At 42.9% G+C, this 21,526-nt stretch overlaps 1 protein-coding gene and 1 long non-coding RNA gene across 2 annotated transcripts in view; both read left to right on the forward strand.

The window, feature by feature from the left end:
* MAML3 (mastermind like transcriptional coactivator 3) overlaps window positions 1–21,526 on the forward strand; it is a 265,701-nt gene that overhangs the window by 118,182 nt on the left and 125,993 nt on the right. The gene's annotated exons all lie outside the window — the stretch shown is intronic.
* Window positions 511–14,962, forward strand: LOC108499974. The gene is made up of 3 exons (XR_001875720.1): window positions 511–607; window positions 4,491–4,493; window positions 14,938–14,962. It is a non-coding gene; the product is annotated as an uncharacterized LOC108499974 (long non-coding RNA).

Consider the following 21,526-nt stretch of genomic DNA (forward strand, 5'->3'; position numbering starts at 1 on the left):
TTACTCTCTTCTAGCACAGCTTTCCAAGGTACAAAGAGAAGGATGTTCCCACCACTGTACTGAAGGGACTGCCAGGCAGCTGTGCTGGGCAGCTGTATGAAGTTACTTAAAATCCATTGCTGAAACAACTTCATATTAAAGAAAAAAAAAAGAAGGAAAAAAGGCAAAAAAAGCATGTGGCTCATGTCATTTTACCTCTCAAGTATCAGGAGAGGCAGGTTTATGTTCAGAGGACAGTGCAGGACAAGCAGTGCCTATCTGGAGAGCAAAGCCACCTTTTAGGCAGATGTATCTGGGGAGTTGTGTAAAAGGCCCTGGTTAAGCCTGGAGTTCAAATTGTTCTTTGGAGATATTTTAAGCAGTAGATGGAGGTTAGATGCGAATTCTCAGCCCCTCCTCACTAAGGCAGGCAGATTTACTGCATTTTGAATTTGTCTCCATCCCAAGACTCATGTGATTTCTATTCTCTCCTTCTCATTCTATCTGGTGTCAGAGAGGTTGATGAAATACTCATAGAAACACAGAATGGTTTGATTTGAAAGGGACTTTGAAGATCACCTAATTCCACCTCCCCTGCCATGAACAGGGACAACTTCCACTAGATCAGGTTTCTCAAAGGCCCATCCAGTCTGGCCTTGAACACTTTCAGTGATGAGGCATCCACAACTTCTTTGGGTAACCTCTTCCAGTGCCTCACCAACCTAACAGTAAAGAACTTTTCCCTAACATCTAATGTAAACTTGCCCTTTGTCAATTTGAAGCCATCCTGTCACTTGTCCTGTCACCGCATGCCCTTGTAAAAAGTTCATCTCCAGCTCTCTTCTACTTGTTACTTTATCGTTTATGCTGCCACGGAATAAAGCTCAAAGGGAACTTTGTGTTTGGAGTAGCTTGCCATCAACAGATGCCATACTGCTCCTTGGGGTATCTGGCACAAGGTGGGAAAAGCTCTTGCAGAGTGGAAAAGTGATTTTAAGGTGAACTGTTAGGAGTCAATTACTCAAGTAAATCTCTCTTATAGAAAGTGGGCGGAAAAAACCCAGTCTGCCCCTGGGTTTCTGGTTTTGTCACCTCTGTAGCTCTCAGAGAGGGAACAAGTTTTTGGTTTGACCAGCTTGGACTTTTCAGGCAACGGGTGAGCTGGACAATGTTTGGGAGCAGGGACTGAGGGAGAAGAGTGGCAGAGAACAATCCTGTGGGCTTTACACAGCACTCAGCAGGTAGTGACACTGTGCCTGTGACAGCAACGCTGCCCGTGCTTGGCACTTCCCTTTAAGTTTGAGGCACGTTTAATGGTGACCTTCTGCCACCCAGAGAAAGCAAAGTGATAGATCCGTCTGATCTGCCTTGGTTATTGTTGGTAATTGAATTTAGTTAGAGCAGCACTGCATCTCTGCTGCAAAGTTAAGCAACAGCTTCTGTTTTAATCCCATGGTACCCACATTCGTGTCTCAGCCGTCATTGTTCCCTTGTGAGTACCGGGTGTTCTTTGTCTGCAGTGGCTTTCTTGTCTCGCAGGTCTACTATTTTAATTCGCTTTCTAATTTCTGCCTCTCCCTTTCTTCTGTCTGTCTCTCCCTCCAAATCTGTGTTAGGTGATGTGTATGTGCAGAAGGGGCTGTTTCTAATGAGCTTCCAGGCAGGGAGAAGGCAAAATAGATCGCTTTTAAAATTGAAAGAGAAGGGTGGGGGTGGGAGTTTACACTGAGGGACACTGTATTTTTTAATAGATTCTTATTTAATTAAGAGCACTTCTGGAGGGATGAGGAATGGTGGTGTCTTTAGTAACACATTAGAGAACAGTAGAATAGTTGTTTAGATATTGCTCCCCCCCAAGCATTCTGGGATTTTTCTTTTTGAGGACTGCCTTTGTGCTTTTGCTTTACGTGCTATGGTTAATAAAGAAAAGAACACAACCATAAACCCATTGTGAAGTACCTGTGTTGTCTGAAATGCATTGAAATGAGCTCTTTTTGACGCACATGTGAAGCCTGATGCCTGTCTGATTAGGCACTAAAAATGGGGAGAAGGTTCCAGGCTTATACTGACATTGATTGGATGAGATAGACTCCCTTTAATAAAGAAAAAGTATTTTTAATTAAAAATTCAGAAATAGAAAAGAAGTATCATCTGAAATTAAGAAGAATTGTCACTATAATGGATGCAACCAAAATACCAGTTTGATACAAGTCTTTCAGTACATCTTTATCCAAAATATCCCATTCCCAAACAATTTCCAATCCATGTGATAGCAGAATGACTTCTCCCTCTAGCCTTTGCAAATGCAAGTAATTCTGAGCTATATTTGGAGCCAGCATATGCAAGCTCAGGGTAGTGGTAGGATCTTCAGAGAGTAGTAATGAGTTATAAAGAGCTGAACCACAGCTCTCACTACTCCTTGCAGGAAATGAGTGCCCCTACCAGTCTCTGTGGGCACTGCTCATGTGAGTGCTCCTTTGTCATAGAATCACAGAATGCTAAGGGGTTGGAATGGACCCTAAAGATCATCTAGTCCCAATGTCCTGAGCCATGGGCAGGGACACCTCCCACTAGACCAGGTTGCTCAAGGCCTTATCCAACCTGGCTTTGAATGCTGCCAGGGTAGGGGCATCCACAGCCTCCCTGGGCAACCTGTTCCAGTGTCTCACCACCCTCACAGTAAAGAATTTCTTCCATATATCTTACCTAAATCTCCCCTCTTTCAATTTGTACCTATTACTCCTTGTCCTATCACTACAGTTCCCGATGAAGAGTCCCTCTCCAGTTTCCCTGTAAACCCCCTTCAGATACTCTTTTTCTTCTTTGTCAGATGGACCCCATCAGCCCCCAGTAAACCAGGCTTGGCAAAATGAGTCCCATGGTCTGAGTAACCAAAACCCTGAGTATGGCACCATTGTTCTAACTGTTTGTTGACCTGCCAGATTTGACCGGCCATTTCAAGCCCCTCTCCTTTGACCTGGAGAACTGAGGACAAAACTACTTGAGCTCCAGAGCCCTTTGCCACCTCTCCCAGGGCTGTGTAATCTCTCTTAATGCTTCCCAGACTGCTGCCAGCTGTATCACCAGCTCCCCCATGGAACACTGTAGTGGATAATAAACAGTGGGTTTGACTAGGTTTGGCAGTTTCTCAGTAACATCCCTGATCCAGGCTCCAGGAAGGCAACACACCTCCCCTGAGCACAGGTCAGGGTGACAGATGAGTGCCTCTGTGCTTCTTAAGGTACAGTCAGCCACTTCTATCACCTGTTGCCTTTTCTTGGCTGAACTAGTTGTTAATTTCTTCATTTGTGCAGCAGGCTGGGCTGCTCCAGTTAGCTCTGCCTGTTCTTCCTGTGTATGGGGTGTTGCCTTGTTAGCCTGCAGAGCTATGAAATGGTTCTGAGTGGGGATATCCAGCTGGGCAGGAATGTCTGGCTTTGAAGGAAGCCCCTTCCTTTTGTTAGTTCCTTTCCTCTTCCTTTTGTTGCTTTTTTGGTGGTTTTTTTTTTGTTTATTTGTTTTATTTTGCTTTGGTTTTTTATCCCACCGCTTCCCAAGTCCCCGTGTTAATGCCTTCCCTCCCTTGCATGGATGCCAGGGTGTGAATTTTTGGGGCTGTGATTCCCCAACCACAGGAGCTTAGAACCAGCAGTCCAACTCCCTCTTGGCCTCCCTGGTATCTCTTAGTCTTTTGACTGTCTCCTGCAGCTCGACCCCCTGTTTCTGGAGATTGAGGGCACATCTGCTACAGTTCAGTGAACTACCCCTCTCACACTTCCTGATACTCCTTGGCCTCTCCGTTTCTTTCAGCTGGGCTTCCAGGTTGAGCAGGCTGTTCACACCTCAAACAGGTTTTGTCTCTGTTGCCCTGTGGCATCAGTGACAAGCTCAGGCACTCACTGCAGCCAGAGACCTGGACAGCTGCGTGTTGATGTGTGAGGGCCATCAGGGCCATCCTGAACTGCCATGCCACACCCTGTTTGCCCACATTTAAGTCTCCCTCCAATGCTCCTGGCAACATCCCCTTCTCACTTGTTTGGCTCCCAAGGGCTGCTGTGTCCTAATGGGCCTCTGGGCTGCTGATCAGGTGTCCCTGGGCTCAGGAACCCTCAATGCAGTCAAAAATCAGCTGGCTTCTGTCAACTTAGTTAAATGTCCAGTGTTTTCAGGACAAGTGATTTTAACTGAAAAAGCTCTTAAACAAGGGGTAGATTGTGGATGTGGTGGTGCCAGGGGGCATCCCAGCCAGCTGGTGCCTCTCTGAGCCTGGCTGGGCTGGGATGCAGTGTTTTCCAGCACTGAATGTTGAAGTTTGGGGTGGAGAGTGTGGCGTCACATCAGTTTGGAATCTAGGCACAGTGTTTAAATCTACTTCTTTTTGTCTGCCCTGTGTCCTCACTATCAGTTGTGATTTTGCTATCTGCACTATTTTGTTTTCTCTTGTTAAAAATAAGAACAAAATCTTCCCGCTCTCTGTTGCTGCTGTGTTAAATGTCAGTGTAAACCAAGAGAGCGTTTGAGAGCAGCACTGAGAATGCCTATTGCAAAGCACTGTCTGATCCCTTCCCACCCTAATGACACAAAACAGGCTGGTTACTTGTGATCTTGCCTCAGAACAGGATGGTTAAGCAGATGCAGTTCGTGTAAAATATATGGGAGTTTCTTATAATCACTTTAGGAAAACAGGAGTTTGTTGATTTTTGAAGCAATGTTATTAGCTACAGGTCCCATTGTATCCTAGCAATTTAGCTGTGTCAAAGATATGATTAAGCTGCAGCTATGGGACTCAAGCAAAACTGCCAGATCACATTAGTAATATAATTTGTGCCTGTACAGCAGCCATTTCCAGCTTTTTTTCTACACGAGGCTCTGCTGCAGATTTGGTTTTCATTCTTCACTCCTGTTCATTGAAGGGACACATGGGATTATAAATTGATTGTTAAAATTCCCATTAGTTGGAATTTAGGAATTAAGAAGTAATTTTGGCTCTTTGCATTAATGTTTGGATTATGGTTGATGGCAAGGCTGAGTTGGGGCCAGATATGTTCTGATTTCCTATGAGCCTCGGTTTTCAGGCCTTTGGCTTTGGCATATCTGTGCTCCATATAAGCCCCATGCATGAAAAGCTGACTTTTAAAGATGTGGTCTCCACTGAATGTATTTATATGTAGTTCAAGGGAAGGTATTTTCAGAATCGCATAAGGCAGGAAGGGCCTTCTTCCCTCTTTCTTTTTTTTTTTTTCTTTTCAGTGGAAATGAGGTCCTAACCACTCTGTATTTCCAGATCTCAAAAGAATCCTAGTCCTATCTGGGACCAAAATGTTCTGTCTAATATTTAAGTAGCTTTAAAATTTTTAGTATTTTTGTTAAAAAAATTTCTATGGATTCTAGCTTGTTTAAATACACTAGTCCAGATCCATTAAGCATGGCAGACGCTAGATTCAAGGACAAGATCAGTCCATTCAGATAATTTTTCTGGAACAACAATTTCTATTTAGCCATATCCGTTTAAGCTTCTCAGTTTTGTGCTTGCTGCCTTATCAAGAAGCTGGTTTTCTGCTCTGCATTCTTGATTGTGAAGAATTGTGTGATTTTTATTTAGCAGATTGAGAGATCTCATAAAGAAAAAATGTGAGCGGGCATTACTTAGCCCCATGTTTCTTTTCCTTCAGTCCCCCAAGTACTAAGTTCTGGTTTTAATTTCATTATTGAAATTACAGGACCTGTAAAGACCTGGCTGCATCCCAAAACAGCCCTTGAAAAATACCTCTAAAGTTGCAGCCATGCCAAGTAACCTGCTGCAAACAAAGGTCTCAAGGTATCAGCAACAGCAAACAGTAATTGGTCGTTTGCAAGGACAGCTTAGTATCTCTCCTTGACAGATCCCTTGGGGAATGCAGAGAGGGATATATGTGTGTTCTCTACTCTCTCTTAGCTGCATCCACTGCAGTGAGGTGAACAAAGCACCCAGTCAGACCTGTGAGTTGGGCAGCACTTCAGAGGAACTGAGCCTGGAACTGGCTTGGAATTTGACTGGTTCCACCTTAAAAATGACACATGTAGACAATGCTTGATGAACTGGCTGTTGTGACCACCTATGAAGATCCATGAAGCACAGGATTGCCCCAGTGTGTGCCACAGCTACTGTGGGGCCCCTGAATCTCATGGCAACTAGAGACCAGCCTGAGCAGGGCGATGTGTTTCAGGAATGCTGGCCTCCTCTAAAACATGCTTCAAAAAGCACTCCTGGCCACATAAGAAGAGAAATAGCTTCTCAGTTTCTTATTTTGATGGCTTTGGTGTTTATGTTTGTTGGGAATGAGAGATGGCTATGTGTTCTGACTGGGTGTACATCACTGCAGGTGACGTGCTACTCCATTTGAGATGAACCTCAGCAAAGGCTATAAATTTTAAACGTAGGAAGTTTTCATCTTCAGTTCAAAAGTGCAGTTATGCCAAAACTGCAGGCACCAGCTCACAAGGGTGCACATGAACACTTCTACTTTTTGTACAAATACGTGGTAAAATCACAGTTAAGATGTAAGATGGGAGCCTTGGAGATGCAAATACTGCTGTCTGAAGATTTCCATTTGATGTAATACTGCAAATTGCCAAGTCCTGTTTAGCCTGGGTAAGACTAAGCTGAAGAGGTGTGAGAGTTGTGCTAAAATCACAAATGGGTGCAAAAGCAAAGCTATAAAATGTAGGAATTGTAGGCAGTCAGTGCAAATGAGAGAAGCAGGGCAGGTAATGAAGCTGTGAAACTTCACCATAGGCTGCAAGAATGGGTGAAAGCCTAAACTGGATTAAAAGAGAAACTGGGAAAATTCTTGGAAAGGAGAACTCTGTCAAGCTATGATGATCTGAGTATCTTTTTGAGACCCAAGGGTCTGAGTCACTGGGTAGGGTGTACAAGGGGATGGCATCCTCTGTATTGCCTTGCTTCTTGCAGTCTTTAAGCACCCGTTTCCAGGCACTGTCAAAGAAAGGATACCATGCTAAGTGGATCTATGATCCAGTACAGTTGGGCAATTTTTGTAAAAAGCCTAAGAGAAAGCATTTGGAATAATTTTGTTGAATTCTTTTTTAAAAAAGTTGTTGAGGCAGTGTCTGATGAGAACACAGAAGCTTAATGTACTTCTGTCAGTCAGTATGCGGTTCAGAACAGCTCAGGTTTGGTATGAGCATTGTATTTATCTCTGATAGAAAGGATGCCCTGGATAATTTTCAAGTGCCACAGCCACTTGATCTTCTCACTCATGAGGACAGAGTGTTGCAGCAAGGCTTAGCTACACCACACTCTGTGTGTGTCTGTGTGTGCATGAGCCTACACACAGGGTTTGGTGGCTGCTGAGACCTAAACAGCTTGTACTGATCTGTATAAACTCTAACCCAAAGTGCTGTCCTCCTTTTATGGCTGTAAAAAATCTAAATGAATTGGCTTAGGCTTTTACTGGACAGTGCTCAGCTGAGCAGCACCCCCAGGTACAACATGCTACCTGACATTTCATTCCCTGACCACCATCAGCTCATGCCACCCCACTGCAAGCCTGACACTTAACCATGATGGTTAACATGTTTCAGGTCTGGAGCATCTGGAATAGCTTCCCCCACTGATGGGGAGGAGAGGGTTGGGCTGGGGCTGGGTCTGCTGAAGGCAAACTCAGCCTCTGCCTGGGCTGAGTGGAGGGAAGGGGAGAAGAATCAGCCTTCTGCTGCACATGCCCTCACTGGCTCAGCATATGCATGCTTTACCTGTTGGCACTTGTAGGGTCAATTAAGTAATTTTTTTGCTAATCCTTCTCAGCTTGTAGCCCCTCGCATTTAGCTTTGTAAAATGAACATTCTGGAGTCAGATTTCAATGCAAGCAGAAGCAGTCTCTATAGAAGCCCCAAACCATTACAGGACTCTGGTATAAGTTTAAATTAACTTCCTTTAGTTTCTTTCCATTACGCATCAAAAAGTTTCTAGACGTGAGTACCTGCAGAATCTGAAGAGAAAAAGCAATCTCATTTTCAGAAATACTGAAGTGATTTCTCTGCTTCTTTCTAATTCGTTTTTCAAATGAATAATTCCCATGGTGACCAGGAGAAATAAAAAGGCAGGAAGGGATTGAGTGCTAGTTGTGAAGTGGATCTACCCAAAGCTACCATGTATCAATTGTATTTTCAAAACTATCAATTGTAATTTCCAAGTCCCTCAGACCACATGAGTTATTTTTGATAGATTCTGCTTACCACGTTCTTTGACGTCTGAGAATGAGGACAGTCTGGCAGTAGCTTTTGGAAGAACATTTATTCTCATCAGTAAGATAAAGCTGTCAAAGGAACCCAGAGACATTCATGGAAATAAATAATGATTCAATATGCAAAACTAGTTTTCTAGTCTCAGAGAAAGGTAAGAGAAAGGCACATCTTTGAGAGCAGCATTTGAGCATCCAGATGAATGAGAGAAGGGAGAATTGGAGTGACAGGGTGAACTGAATATTCTGGAGGACTTAAATGATAATGATTATTTTGTTTCTGAAAAGTTTCCTCAAAATACCAATTTACTAAGGATATTCTCTGTGGCACTTATATATGCATCTTAGGTATCTGATACCTAATACTGTGGAGAAAACACTGATGTTTCTAATATTGTGTTTTTGGTGGTTACATGGAGTAGCCAAAAGAATGAGTAGACTCAGTCTGTTACAGGAAAGTGTTATTTTATCACATTTTTTTGAGAGTTGAATTGTTTAAAGGAATGCAATAACAAGTTAGTAGTAATTGCCTCAAAGGAGCCCTGAGATGGAACAGACAGGAAGAACAAGAGTAATTTAATGCATGGCATCAGCAAGTTGCATCAAAGTAGCTCCCTCTCTGGTGTGTTCTCAGAAGTTTGTGGCCAACAGGCTCACTGGGAAATCATTCCTCTTTGATTTAATGTCTTCTCACAAGGATAGGATTTACTTCCCTGTTTTTCGCCTTTTAATATACTTTAATTGAGCAGAGCGTGGTTGCTTGTTTGGTGTTTTGTTTGGGTTTTTTTTCCCCTTGAATGTGTGTGACACCGTATGTTGGAGTGCATTCCATGCTAGTAAAAAGCACCTGACTGACATCCTTCAAGCTGGCAACAAGCTCATGCTTGTTGTGGAAGTGCTTGTAAGCCCTAACCACATATCAGTATCAACTTTAGAGGCTGAAGGCATCCACACCTGGGCAGCACAGATATAGCAGAAGAAAGATACCCTCGTGCCTTCATTATTCACAACTGAACTAACTAATTGAATATCAGCAATGAAAGTGCCTGTTCCTCCATTCTCACCTTCCAGTGCTCTTCTATTTTGTTGTATTACAGGGCTAAAAGCAAGGAGAAATTCCCCGAGCTATGTAGGTCCTTAACCCAAAACTGGCATTGTGGTATAAGGATAAAGCAGTTTAAGCTCTTGGAGTTCATCCAGCCCAGCCACTGCTTAAAGCAGGGCCAGCTGCTTCAGGTTGCCGAGGGTTGTGCTCAGCTGGGCTTTGAGTATCCCCAAGGATGGAGAACCCACAGTTTCTCTGGGCAGCCTGCATCAGTGTTTGACTCTACTCATGCTGAAAACCTTTTTCTAGTGTGTAATTGCAGTGTCCTGTGTTGAAATTCATGTCTTGCCCCTCTATCTACCACTGTGTAGTCCACTATAGGGGCTACACCCTCTCATTCACTGAAGACAGCAAGAAAACCTCCCTTTTGCCTACCATTTTTAAGGCAAACCCCAGTTTGCTGTCCTTACTGTAGGAAGTAGTGGGGAGGGAGGATGCAGTAGTTTGAGTTGTAGGCACTTGTGCTGGACCTGATGCTGCACAAGGTCATTTTGAGCAGCCCAAGTTTGGTTTTCCCCAGCAGCCTTGCTTTATGTCGTGAACTTGTCGGCCTCAGTCAGCACTTACTGGAAGGACGGAACATTTGGAGATAGGAGAAGCTGCTTTCCTTCTGGGGTATCTTGAGCCCTAGAACAGAGCTTTTGAGAACTGGCAGTTGTGAGGGATTCCTGTGCCACTTTCTGCAGGAAGAAGGAAGGGAAAGAAGGGATTAACTGTCATTGCTGGCATACTTAGCTCTTCCAATAATGAATAATTACTCACTAAGCAGGGCTCTTACTACAAGCCTCTTTCTTAACAGTTTAATGAATCCTCACTGCATTGTGGTGAGAATTCTTCTTTTCATTCTACACAATGAGCAAATTTTAGCTAAAAATCCCAATAGTTCCTGAATTTTTCCTGTTGAAACTCCCCCCTGCTGTTCAAGCAGGTATGGTATACACTGCCTTATGTCCTAGGCTGCTGCTTGCTGATGAGGTAACCTGAGAATAGATGAGCAGGAATCTTGGCACAGGGTTTGCAAAAACAACCCAGTGGTATGGATCTGCACTATATTAATTTGCTGGTTTATTATTATTTGAAAACTAAGACATTTTCTGCAGTTAATTTCCTGCATTCAGGGAAAGGGTTGCCAGGGAACATACAGCTATCTGCAGAACTAGCTGTTACAAATTCTCCTCAGACGGTTCTGTTTGGTAATTTCTTCAAAATTTATTTTTCTTGTGGTGATTAAACGCAGTGTACTTGTAAAGACATTTTTGAGTATGTTCCATCTTCCTAACTGATCTCTGTGGTCAGTGTTGCTATGGGACTGTCTGCCCTACAGCAGGAGGAAGGCTAATTTCTCAGGGATGAGAAGTGTGGTTTCAGATGCCCAGAATTCCAGCTCTGGGATCTCGGAGCAAAGAACCATCCAGGACCTTAGGTCAGGTCTAACTTACTGCTTTTATTACCAATTAGAGAAGTAATTTCCTCTGTCAGTCAAAGCTTTACTTTTGTTTTAGCCCCTTAAAGGGAGGATATAGTCCCCTAAAATGAAGGGTATCACCTTAGGTATTCCCAACACTGCCTTATATCACTGTGCAATGAATCCTTTTTCTGTATAGGAGTAGGGAATAAATAACTTCTACAGTTAAAGCAGTAGAATTTTTTTTAAGGCTTTATTTATTTAAAAAATTAAATTGCAAACCCCAAACTTCACACCTGTCCCAAACCTTAAAAGAGAAAGCTGTGGTTTAGGATGCCTGAGACAAAATGTGTTTACAAAGAAGTATTTACCCTGATCTTACATTCTCTGAAACCAGTGGCAAAATTTTTACTTCCCCTGGTTGTAAAAGCTGGAAAGAGATCAACATCTTGAACTGATGATAATGATGAGGAAGCCAAAACACCTCAGACTATAGGTCAAGCTTGGAAAGTAATGGCAGGAGGCAGGCAGTGTGTTACACAGACCTCTGGAAGCCAATATGTAGGTGGTAATACACTTTCTTTCCTGTAACAAGCCATTCTTGAAACAGTGTGGGGTTCCCTCCATGTGCACTGCCGTCCCCAAGCTTTCACAGATGGCCACAGCATTTCCAAGTTGCGTTGTCTTAGGGGAAAGAACATGCTTAGTCCCCAGCAAATGTTTATTTTATAACATAAAGCAGGGAGGCAAAGAAGGAACAAGCTGTTTTTTCTTGTTGACTTTGAGGATTTTGCTGGTACCAGCCTCTCACTTCCTCTTGCCCAGGGGCAGCCTGTGTATTTTCCGAGTGTCAGGGTGGTAGCCCTCAAGCTGCCAAGTGCTAAGTGCGGTTGATCAGTATCATTAGCAGCCCCAAGTAATTGATTATCGTCTGTGGCTGCGTATTCAGAGCAAGCACACAGCCAATGGCAGTCACTTAATCTGTCATGCCTGCATGTTCTTGTCCTCCTGAGATCTATCAGCTCTGTAGCCTCTGACCCCGTCAGGAAAATCACTGATGGCTGCTTCGTGTTTACTGTGTACCCATTATGTCACCTGTATTAACCAGCTGAACTGGCTGCAGTGTACAGGGGAGAAGGATTTATACCGGCAATAGCAGAGTTTTTAAGTCTTCCTTTTCATGCATATCTGAGCCTGGATTTTTGTGGGAAGAGGGGGTGGTCTGTACATGTACACTGTTCAATTATTTTTCTGGTGTTAGTATTAATTGCAAGACTCAAAATAGGTTGATTAGAATAAGACCTCACAGGGGTGTTTATAATTCAGATTTTAGAGATGTGACTAATGAATAACAACCACAGCTAATCAGTTCTCAAAACTGATGGTAATGAGCAGAAAAGGGGGAGGAAGACAACCTGTATCTCTGCTAATGCATTTTTTGAGCACTGCAGTGGAAGATGGCAAGGTCTCTTAAAAAGTGTTTGACTTGGATGGAGTTCTTGATTTTTCACAAGAAAAGTCATTTTTTAAAGCAATGCTTGAAGATTAATTTTAAATAATCAGTTGCCAATTACAGCCTTTCATGTTAGGTTAGCATTTAATTGTTGGAATGGTTTGGAGACTCAAGGCTTCTTATGGCATCTTTGGGCTTTTTTTTATAAGTTGGGTTTTTCCGCATTCAAAGCTGCTACAAAAATGACAGCACTGAACACTGGAGTCCTTTATTCCCAGAACTGGCACCGGAGGGGCATTGGCAGTGCATTTTTTTCTCTGTGTTTCCAATATTTTTGACCTCAATGGAGGTCATTTCTTAGAGATGAGATGATGTAGTAACTCTCTGGCTATAATCTGGTCAGTCCTCTGCCTCTGTGCACATGTTTGTTTAACCATGTAGTGAATTTTCTGTCCTGAATAGGATAGAACTTGAAGTGTATCAGATGCTCCTGAACTGGAAGTTCAGTCAGGAATGATCCTGATCCACATGGGAATTGGGATAGTGTTAGCCTAGGAAAATGCCTTTCAAATCATAGTCAGACATCTTCATGTCAACTCTCTGTGTTTCTGCTGTGCACCATACACTTGTAAGGAGAGAATTTCCTACCAGCTCTTTCAGACTGTGTGCATTTTAGTTTATTTTTTTTATACTGAAGGACACATTTGTTATCAAAGCGTGTTCCCTGCAGTTGAACAAATAATTCCACCAGTGAGACTGCTTGTGGAAGGAAGGCAAGAGAAGAAACTGTCCCTGGCTGGTGAGGCACTTGTACAAGTTTCAGTGCCCTCAGGGGGGCTCTGCAGATGCCTGCTGCCCTTAAGGAAAAAAACAACACCAAACACGATTTCAGGAACCCAGTTTTGTCATTTGATATACAGCTGAACTGCCTGTTTGTATATTTTGTCTTAAAATAATACTATAGAACCCAACTGAGTGTGGGCATGAGGATCAGGTTCCTCTTTTGGCAGTGAGCAGTGTGGTTTCTAAATAAAACTAATGGTAGAAATTAGTTGTGTTTAATGCTTCAAGTACTAGGGCAAAGAGTACACTAAGGCCAAGGTTATTCCAGTAACTTATGTCCAGTGTGAGACTTTGGTGGGGTGAGACAGGCACGTCTATATGTCTCCTGCCTGTCTACTGCCTGATCCCACTGTTTATCATTCACAAGTCTGGCTGAGAAGCAGTTCAGATGGAAGCTTACTTGTTTTGGGGGACAGAAAGTTCAAATTGAGGAGCACTCTCGTGCAGTCCATTGCGCAGCTGCGTGAACATTACTGCTGACATGCGACAAAGATGTGGAGAGCCAGGTAACCCTCACCTGTGAAACAGGTCTGGTAGGTTGACCTATGGACGTATGGGTGTTTATGCAAGAGAGAGAGAGCAGTCAGTTTAGAAATTTTTCTATCAGCAACGAAGTTTTCTGCTTCAGAAGCATTTTAATGAATAATTCTGTTTTCTGCAGAAAGTTGAGCCTTTTGTTGATCAAACAACACTAAGCAACTTTCTGTAACTCTTAAGTATTTCACATGCATAAGCATACATATATTATCAGTCAGTATATAATAGAAATACAGAACATTCTTAAATCATGAGCAGTTTTGCAGAAGTCTATAATTTTTTTATGTTTTCCTGAACTTAGTAATAGTTACAGCTCCTTAGGATGGCACTAGTCACTGCAACAACCCCATTTTTGTCCAGTGTCAATGACACAATGTGGACATTGAATCCTGCACCTGATGAAAACTATGTCAGTCTCATAAGATTTCTGGATACCTTCTTCATAGTTCTGTCAATCTCCTGCATTATTAAACTTTCCTAGGGTTCAGAGGCCCTAGTACCAACTTACTGCATTGATGCCAGTTGCTGTATAACTTCCTTTGAGACTGAATGTAACCCTTCCATAGCCTCAGCTTTAGAGTTTGCAGCAGCAGCAGCAGGACTTATGTGAACACAGATCCAGCAGCACTGGCTCCTTTACTGGCTGAAATTTTTAATGAGAAAAAGGCTCTTTGCTCAAAAAGCTGATGTGGGTGCACACCACTTAAGTCCATATCATCTCCTGGGCCAGTGCTTGGTGTGAAGACATGTGTGAACTTTGCTACTGGAATGTGAACATCACATCTTAGGAACTGTAGAGAAGGGAAGGTAGATGTTGGAAGGGTTGGGGGGGAAGAAGGGAGCAGTTTTTCTTTTTTAGCTTCAGCTGCAGACTCTGAGGAAGAGAAGGCTTTTCTTTATTCTTTCAGCCTCTCCTTTAATTTATTTGCTGCCAGCCCTGGCAGGATAATCCTGCTGAACAGTTAAAAACATATATTTTATATTGCAGCTGTGATCTTCATGAGAGCAGAGATCTGAGGGACAGAGCAAACTCATGCAGGAAACACCTTTATAAATGCACAGTGCTTTTATTTCTTACAGTGGTGTGCACGTGTGAACACTACCTAAAAGGGAGCAGTGGAGCCAGCATTACCTTGTATGCAGGAGGGGGAGAGAGGAGAGATGGAGATGCAGATCATTAGTCATTTATCTGCTCAAGCAGCTTCTTCCTCTGCCAGGGCAGGCAGCTAGTACTGGCAGGGGCAAAGTCCCAGAGCCTCATCATTCATAGAATCATAGAACGGTTTGGATTGGAAGAGACCTTAAAGGTCATCTCATTCCAACCCCTATGCCATGTGTAGGGACATCTTTCACTGGACCAGATTGCTCAAAGCCCCATTCAACCTGGCCTTGAACACTTCCAGGGATGGGGCATCCACAGCTTCTCTGAGCAACCTGTTTCAGTGCCTCACCACCCTCATAGTAATGAATTTCTTCCTAATATCTAATCTAAATCTACTCTCTTTCAATTTAAGGTATTTGCCTCAAAATTACCCTGGCAATTTAGAGACTAAGAACATGAAAAAAATTCATTAGTGATCTCTGTTCTGTTGGGCCCATGGACAACCCTCCCTCAGCCTTGCATACACTCAGCCGTGAGTCTGTCATATAAACCAGGGGTCTTCCAAGAAAAAAAACAGTTTAATACATGTAGAAAAGATACTGATTGACTTTGTCCAAAGTAGTTACAGTTTAAACTGTAGGAAATTAAAGCAATGCAGAGTTTTGTACAGAACGTCTTGGCATGTACCTCAAATTCTGTGGGTATCAGTATATGTTTGAATCCTTGAAGTCACCCCTTTCTTTTAAACCAAGAGAAGATGGGACAGGAAAGAGAAGGGCATTTTTAACAAGTTTTTAACAGTTAAGCTTTGAAATTTGTATGTCTTGGCACCCAGGTAAAAGGCTGTTTTTACAGCACATGTAAAATGACCAATAAATGGTGACATTAAAGACAGTATATGTCTGTACAAGTAGCTTTGAGCTTGAGCCTAGTAACAAAATAGAGCTGGTTCTATCTCAGGCCTGCATAGTAAAGCCACGTTGGCAACGGTGTGTCAGCCTGTAACATTTACTTGGCCTGCTAGCGTTGTGTGAGAGCAGCTAAAATGTGTCTATATTGGCAGTAAAGTGTGATAATCAATCGAATTAAGGCAGTTCACTGGAAACAGCATTTTTTCCCTAGTCTGAACAGTCCCTGGGGAGTTTTTCTGAAGTTCAGTGTCTGATACTGTGCTCTCGAAATGGAGGCAGGACAATCTTGTCGTTCCTTTTTTTAGGCACGTCCTCCAAGCACGCAATGAAAGCAGGTTGAATTTGGCCGTGCAGCCTGGCCAAGGGAATTGGCTGCTAATAAAGCCGAGGTATGGAGGGCTTCCCGGTGCCTGTGGACATCTTTGCCAGGCAGCACTGGGGTGGAAGGTGGCAGCAGGGCACCAGGAGGTTCATGACCAGCCGGAACAGTGCCCTCGGAGTGACTCAGGCCACGCTCCCGCTGGCGTGTCGCTTCAGTCCGGGATGTCATGCTGGGCGATGCTGTTAAAGCCGGGGTCTATTTGTAGACATGCCAGCCAGAAAGCCCTTTTCTGGAGTTTTTGTCTTGGTTTGAGGAAAAGCTCTGTAAGCTGCACTTTTAAAAATGCCCTTGGCTGGTGGCTACACTAGCTCTGCTGGCAGATGGCCTTTGTGTGAGTGCACAGATCTGGTTATAGGGAATCTATTCCACACTGTATTTAGGCGGTGCCTTTGCTGTCTGCATTTTCTTTTCCTTGCCACTAGCAACAGAGACACTATGCTTGTTTTGTGCTTAAATCCTCTTTATATTCTTTATTCTCTGAAGAAGCTGGATTAAAAAAAAAAATGTTTTGATGGTAGTTAACCACTGAAGCAGATTTTTATTTTGTCTAATTCTGTTTAGGTAGCAGAAAAGGTACTCGGATGACAGGAGCAGATAAACCTCTCAATTGAATAGACGGATTTTCATTTTTAAGTGAAAAAAACTGTGTTTCAGATTCTAAAAGCATGCAGGCCTTTGGAATTTGACTACACCTGGGTTACAGTTGATATTAATGTGCATTACTGGGGGCAGAGGAAAGTCACAGCCTCTGAAGCAGTAATTTACTGTGCTTCAGCTCTGAAAGAGTCTTATCTGTCTATAAACGGGAAGGCACAGGAAGCTGAAGAACCTTTCAGAAAAATATTTTGTTCTACAACATGACTAAGAAAGAATTTCCATCATTAGGATATATTTTGCTGGAAACAACAAATTCTTTTATGTAAATCTTGAGCTCCCCTTTTAAAGTTCCTTGTGAACAGTGTTGTAGAGTGATCCCCATGAATTCCAAATGCATACAGAAAATAGAGAAGTGAGAACACAGCCTGTTGTTTTTCTTTGATAGTAGTTCCCTTTTCTTTTTTTGTTTTATTTCCAGTGGAAAAGCAGATAAATTCAGGGTGTACTTAGAAATGTCAGCGGGCTGACTGATACTATCCCATTACGTGTCTCTGGAATAAGCTTGCTCTTCCTAAATATGAAATATCATTAGATTTAGTTGGGATTTACACTAGTAATGCTGACACAAAAACTTGGATTTTCATTGGTATGCAAAAAGGCAATTCTTTATGAATATGAACAAATGCATTTAAATACCTGTTATATATTCCTGGCATTGAGCACCAAAATTTCTATGGAAGATAACACCACTGCAGGAAGATTTATTTGTTAACCTTTTAGTAGGACACTTATAAAGTAAAATCTACTTATTTCACTTGTCCATCAAAATATGAGTTACCTTGAATGAAATAGTAAAATTTTGCAACTCTGTATTAGGACAGGAACAGATCAATGCTGGGGCTGCCTTGGGAATTGCATTACTTTAATGTAACTCATTCTGGGGGAGGTGTCTTGTTTATGCTTTGGTTTATTGCTTTTAGCTGATATGAGTATCGAAAAGACACCAGCAAGACGATGATTTACACAGTATTGCTGGTGAAGGGAAGGTGTTGGTTGGCTGTAAAATCCAAGCTAGGAGGGCAGGCCTGCAGTGTGCTCAGCTTGGCCATAGCAGCCCTGACTGCTGGGGAATGGTTGCTCTGAACCCCAGATCATGGCTGTGCTGGGCACTTTGCAGAATGAGATGTATCATGATCAGCTTGGGCCTAGAAGTGCTCAAGTGTGTCAGAGGGAAGCTGGTGAACTCTGTCAATGAGTAACTGGGCAAAGGATAAAAAGGATTTATGGTGGGAAGCAATCAGTAGCATTAAAAGCAAACAAACAAGCAAGCATCGTAGTGCTTTGGATTTCTCTGTGTTAGGAGAAATTCCTTAGGCCAAACAGTTCCATGTATACATCCTTGATGTCATTGTACAGACCATGAGACTGGTTTGTGCAATTTCCAAAAACAAAAACAAAACAAAAAGCCAGCGGGGGGGGGGGGGAGGGAAGGGGGGTAGTCCTTTACTTCTCTGGAAAGAGGAGTCAATTCTAAACTTTTGTTCATTTGCAACAATACGTAGGGGCTCTGCAGCGACTGCCTGAATGTTAAATTATAGCGCTTGTTTTACTCTTTATGTCTGTGTCTCCTATGACGCAGTTTGTACCAGCAACATCTGAATGCTTTGGCTTACTTTGAAAGACTAGGAGAGTTAAGGGTCTTTCATGAAATAAAAGAAAATCCTGAAAATAGCCTTCTGTAATTTCTGAATTGTATTCTTAGCGGTATTAGCATATAGCTGGAGTTAATTCATTTGCATTAGTGAAAAAGTCAAAGCGAGAGCAGAATTGGGCCCTTTTGAAAATCAAGTCAGAGTCGTATCTGATGCAACTCCATGTCGGCTTTGAACGGGAAGCCTGTCACATTGCTTGTGAACCTGGAGACGTGGATGTGTCGCACCCATCCCGAACAGAAGCTGTGTGGCATCTCAATTGAGAGGGTTGAACTCAGAATTGGACGGGGGCCCCTGGCTTTCCAGCCACCCCAACTGTGGCCAGAACCAGGGCACAGGATTTGCTGAGGTGATCCAGCCAAGTCTGTTCTGTACAGTGTTTGGGGCAGAGACCCATCCCTCCTGCCCGGCCGTTCAGCATCACCATCCACAGAGCCCACGCTGAGCTGGACTCTCCTGCTTTCAGAGTTCATCTGCTCCCCCCAGACTCTGGTGTTGCTTGTCTCTTGCCCCGTGTAGGCATAGCTTTAGATATTTGTTATAGGTTTGTATTTTGGGGGAATGGGGGGGTAGTCAACAGCGTTGCGGGATCTGAGCACATAAGTGCCATGGATTTCAGAAGGAACTGAGTGCAAAGCTTGCACAGATGCTTTGGAAGTCCTGGGAGATGATATAGTGAGGTCTCCAAGGAGGAATTTTTTCCTCTACCTGGCTATCACAGTTATTCTTTGGCTAAAGCAGGAGGGTTGATAACCCATACAAACTCATAGCAAAATTATAAATCTCCTTACTGTGAACATGTATGACTTTTTTAAATCTTTTGAGACTTTGTCTCAGCAAGGCATTGAGCATTATTTTTAATCATACTGCCCTTTAGATATATTTCCCATTAAATGTCAGGGTCCTTGTTTATTTTTGTTTAAGAAAAAAAAAAAGGCAAGAAAAAGGGAGACAGACCTTCTTTAAAGCCTGTATTATTGGATATACTTTTTATCATGTCAGTCCTGACCTGAGTTCTCTCTAAACTTAATAGTTACAATCTCTAAAACCCTTCCTCAGATGGAAACTTCTCCGTGGCTGTAATAACCTGTATTCTTTTTGAAATGAGGTAGCAAGTACTTGAGCTTGAGTGTACATGGAGGCTTTACTTATTTCCTTGTATTAACACATTCTCCCATCCTGTTGTTCTGTTTCTTTGCCAATTCTTTGTCCTTCTGTACAGAGCAGGTGTTTTCACTCCACTGCCTACAGCAATGCCGAAGAATTTTCCAGAGCAGTTGGAGTTAAGATAACATCCATCACCGGGTATGGGGAAACCGCCGCTCTTTATGTGCATTACCTTGCATTTGTCTACCCTGAGTGTCAGCTGATCAGGGAATATTTCCTCAACATCTCTGGAAATTATATAGTTATTGACAGAGGGGAAGAGAGAGGATAGAAATTAAGTGGTCACAACATTTGCTGAATATTTGCTAGCAGAGAGGGAGGGCTCCTTTGAAATGAGACCAGTTCTCACAATCTCATTTCTCTGTGCTGTTCTCTCTCTCTCTCTCTCTCTCTCTCTCTCTCTCTCTCTCTGTCTCCCTCTCTCTCTCTCTCTCAAGTGACAGGATTAGGGAAGGCATGCAAGAAATTTCCTTTAGTTCTCTTCATTCTGGGGAGACAGGGCAGTGTGAAGTTGGTGTTGCAGGACTTGTGTGTAGGGACTGTTTCAGGGCTTCCACTTGCTCAGGGAAGGGAAGGTGGCTCCCCTGCTCAGGGATGGGGTGGGAAAGGCAAGAGGAAGCTGGTGGCACACACTTGCCCCAAAAACTGTAAGACCTGTAAGGGCAGAGCTCAGAGCAGGCCTTCCAGTATGCAAGAAGACTTCCAGGGTTAGGAGCCTGCCCTTACGTTCCTCATGCTTATGGGTAGATTCCTCACCAAGACAAGATTTTTGGAAAAACCTTTTCTTCCTTCAAAGAAAACCAGATAAAACTAATGTAGATGTTTTTAGTTCCAACGCAGAACAAATACCTTCTGAAGACTTGTGCTTGTCTTATGTTAGGAGAGGCACTGCTCGGCCACTGGGGGTAAAACTGGTCAGTGCAGGGGCACCCAACTGGGCAAAGGCTGTGTTTGCTACCACAGTGGACTTTTTGAATCACATTAAATAAAAAGAAGGGCAACTGTAAACCCCCTTGGGTTTGGTTGCCTGTAGTTGTGAAGGCACAATTTTGAAAGACTTAACCTGATTTTTACAAAGCACTACCCAGAAAGCTCAATTCAATTTTTAGTTGTTTGAGCCAAAATTCAGATCTGTTTTCCATCCCAAGCATCAGGAGCTTCACCACTGTCACTCCTGTTTCCTCTCTATACCATGGTACATTTTTTTAAAATATTGTCCAGGAAACTCTAGGGCATGTGAAAGTTCATTTTCTAAGAGATTTATATATAGCCTTGTTGAAACTTCATTGATATTGTGGATTGATGTAAGTACATATGTATTTAGGATATGTGTCTGTAAACTTTCTAGGCAGCCTGTGGCAAATGAAAACAGAATGTTTCAAATGTGTTTCTGTCTTTAAAGACCAAACACACCAGCTGAGCCATCTACAGTTCCCGTTGCCATCCAAACCCCGAACTCTTCATGCTAAAGCAGTCGGGGTGAACCGGTTTTGAGCACCGCCTGTAGCTGAAGATTTGGCATATGAACTATAATTTTTGTTGTGTGGATGACTTTTAAACAAAAGTGATCATTCTTCAAATCAAGTTTCTCTTATTTCTTGCTGGCTGTTCCTGTGTTTGATATGACACCAAAAGGTAGCAAAGCACAGTTTTAAAAGCATCTTTCTTAAATGTGTGTTTTTGTTCAAGCTCGTGCTTCTCCCTGAGCACCCATCTGCTTTGGGCTTGTAAATGGCACAAATCACTTTGCAGGCAAGTAGCAACCATGGAAAAGTGCCCATGGCTGCTGGTGAGATCAGGATGACACATGCAGAGAGGAAGGCTGATCTTGGCTTCTCTCCATGGGGAGGACCAGCTCCTGAGAGACCCATGGATTTCAACTGTAGCCTCAGCTCTGATGCTAAGCTTCCAAGGAAAGGGGAAACTTAAACACTGTTAATATCTCTGTGTTAGTTTGCCAAAGCACCTGCTACTGCACCACTTCACTATGGCATGTACTGGGCTGAGTGAGTTTTGGAAAGCAGAGTAGGGATGGAAATGGTGCACTGCAGTGTTTTCATTAAATACTCAGCTTTTCTTTTTTCCCTTCT

This window comes from Lepidothrix coronata, unplaced genomic scaffold, assembly GCF_001604755.1.
Source record: "Lepidothrix coronata isolate B3197 unplaced genomic scaffold, Lepidothrix_coronata-1.0 Scaffold82, whole genome shotgun sequence".
NCBI classification, from domain to species: Eukaryota; Metazoa; Chordata; class Aves; order Passeriformes; family Pipridae; genus Lepidothrix; species Lepidothrix coronata.